The 3,278-nt window shown below is 33.8% G+C and overlaps 1 long non-coding RNA gene across 1 annotated transcript; it reads left to right on the forward strand.

Annotated features, from left to right (window-relative positions):
- Positions 1-563: 563 nt before the first annotated feature.
- On the forward strand, positions 564-2,944 carry LOC147567719 (uncharacterized). Its single transcript, XR_015237867.1, has 2 exons — positions 564-801; positions 2,241-2,944. It is a non-coding gene; the product is annotated as an uncharacterized LOC147567719 (long non-coding RNA).
- Positions 2,945-3,278: the final 334 nt, after the last annotated feature.

Consider the following 3,278-nt stretch of genomic DNA (forward strand, 5'->3'; position numbering starts at 1 on the left):
TCTCTTCTAATGGGAGCCCTAATGTCGAATTGACTACTCACAAGTACCCAATCCATTCACATTCCACACTCAGATGACTGTTCATCATCCCTTTTACTTACTTTCCTTCATTCACATATCAGTGAGAATTAACCAGCTATTTAATTTTCTTTTAATCCGAGACCTTATATTAAATTGAAAACTAATGGTACTCTCTCACGTTCACTGTACCCCCCCCCCCCCCACTACCACCCCCACAGACCTTTCTGTCTACCACCAATTTTTTTCATTCACCCTCTTTCAATTTAATGTTCATCGATGGATTGGTTTTGAATTTTAAGCTACTCTACTTCTCTATAAAATCCTTATTCATTCTCAACTAAACCACACCAACTTAGTTCATTCCATTGTGTTCCGGTTATCCAAAATTAACCACGATAAATTTTCCTCCACCATCTTTAGCCAGTTTTATGATTCTATACATATGCTTGTTATAAATGTGTATTATGGTTGATGGGTGTCAAAATAGAATCAAAGACAATCCTGTTGGCAATTTGAACCATTGCCTTGGTTCAACCATTGCCTTGGTTGAATTAAAATTAAAAGAGACACATCCCTAGGATCATGTCTTTCCATATAGATGTCTCTCCATATAGTCACAATCATCTCTATATATACATAATCCAGATTTCATTTTAGACATAGAAAAATCAATTAGTTTTCTGAGTTTAGAGTTTGCATTAGAAGTCTAAGAAGTTAAGAGAGTTCTCTACGTATTTGGTTCGAAGTTTCTTGAAGAACGAAGTGCTGCGCTTCAAGAAGGTAAGACTGTTTTATCTTGGGAGACGATTCGTATATACAACCCGGCTTAGCACCATTGCGGGACGAATAACGTCTTAAGGAGAGAGTATCCAATACTCGACTCGGTCATAAAACTTATACTTTATATTGTTATTAATTTCGTAACATAACTTGTCGAACGGAATCATTATCGAATTGTGTATTCGAGAAGGACAATTAAACTAATTAGTCGAACAATCTTAAGACGTTATTCCTTTTAACTTTCTCGAAATTCTGTTCGACAAATTAATTCCCTTATAATATGATGATGCCCGATGTTACTGTTATTTGCCTAAATAAATAAGTGTCTGTCATAGTTATTTTGTTTCCTGTTCTAGTTACTTATGCACCACTATTCCAGGGACGTTTTAATAGTTCTGAAATATTGTTATTATAATTAAGATCAATAGTATAGAAACGACTTTAAAGAAAGACATGCCTGAAGTACACATGCAAGATTGTGTTCCCTCATCATCGTCATATGCCTATTTCAAATTGGTTGCACGTTGTCAAGAGGTTATGGTTCTTATACAGAACTACCATGAGCAACTTACCATAATAATAACCTAAGAATATTCTGTCTTTAGTACAGGGAATGAATAAGGACTTGACTGTTTAGTTTAAATATCCTATAAATCCGATTTCCGTAAGACATTGATCACATTCCTGTTATACATCTCAGAAAACTAACTAGACCCATGTAGTGGCAACCACATATTGGCAATATAATGTTATAAGTATGTCTACTACAGTATGTTGACTTTCTGACATCAAATGTTAAATTGATTTGGTTTATGTTAGCGCTTGTTGATGTAATTTCAAGTTTGAATTATATAATTTATCATTAGACTTACTTAAGTGATGTCTGACTCTGTTGTTCAACTTAATGGGGTTATACCCAAGTACACCAATGCATGAAAAGTTGGGTTTCTTATTTCCATAAGATATGAGTAGACAGTAGCAATGTTTGGGTAACAAGTGATTGCCATAGTTACTGTCCAATTTAATTATTCATGTTACATTTGATTCTTTCCTTCATGAGGAGTCCAGAGAGTTCCATGAACTATTAGTTATCAGTTTTTGTTAACATAGTAACATACTATCACATAAGAAACAATGAGACCAGGGCGGTGGCCACAATTTATTGGGTTTCAATTATAATGTTAGAAGTAGTATGTAGATTACACTTTATCGCGAAGGTGTCTTGATAACTTAGATTCTCCTGTAACCATGTTTGAATTTACACAAAGTCTTCAATAATATTGACGTGCTATTTTATTGCTTTCTATATATGCATATTATTAGTTTTAACTAGTTAGTTTGAATTGAAACGAATATAATATATAACAGTGTGTTGAAATGCAATTACAATATTATATTGTGGGACTCTAATGAGGTCTGTTAAATTTTGTATTTAACAGACAAATGGCAAGCAACATCAGAAACAAAATTCTTGTCCCCCCAACTCATGTTTCTCATGGGGAAAACCTTGATAAGGTTATTGACGTTGTTTTTTCTGGTAAAGGAAAATATCAAGGGAACTCTAAGAAGTTCAAAGAGGCTTGCTATAATTGTAACAAGAAAGGGCATCTTGTCAAAGATTGCCGCTCCAAACTTTGGAAGAAAAATTACAAGAAAAAGACGGAAGACAAAGTGATAGATAATTTGTCTGGTGGTGTTAAAGAGATAAATTTTTGTGCCGTTATTTCTGAACCAAACTTGGTTAATAATCCAAGAGAATGGTGGGTAGACACTTGTGCCACTCATCATATTTGTTCAGATAAAGGATTATTCTCATCTTATAAAAAGGTGGAAGATGCCGAACCTTTGGTTATGGGAAATTCGACAACCTTTAAAGTTGAAGGCAATGGGACCGTTATACTGACAGTCACATCTGGCAATGAAGTAACTTTGAAAAATGTTCTTCATGTACCCGACATCCAAAAGAATTTAGTTTCCGGTTCTTTATTAAGTAAGAACGACTTTAAGCTTGTATTTGAATCGGGTAATTTTGTTCTTACTACTAATGGGATGTACGTGGGAAAGGATATTTAAGTGAAGGTCTATTCAAAATGAATGTAATGACTATTATTCCTAATATTAATAAAATTAATGATTCCGCTTATATTGTTGATTCTTGTATTAAGTGGCATGTGAGGTTAGGACATGTTAATTACGATTTAAGAAGATTAATTAACATGGACCTTATACCTAAATTCGACTTAAATCCCAATCATAAATGTGAAAGGTTGTGTCAAATCTAGAATGACTAAGTCGTCTTTCCGTTCAGTTGAAAGATATACAGAATCGTTACAACTGATACATAAATATATAAGAGTGAAGTTGAGAATCAACTCGATAAAAAGATCAAAACTTTACGAAGTGATAGAGGTGGTGAATATGAATCACCATTTCCTGATATTTGTGCCGAAAGTGGTATTATCCATCAAACAACGACT

The sequence above is a fragment of the Eschscholzia californica genome, unplaced genomic scaffold, assembly GCF_041429995.1.
Source record: "Eschscholzia californica isolate CP2 unplaced genomic scaffold, dmEscCali1.0.p SCAF_1, whole genome shotgun sequence".
Lineage (NCBI taxonomy): Eukaryota > Viridiplantae > Streptophyta > Magnoliopsida > Ranunculales > Papaveraceae > Eschscholzia > Eschscholzia californica.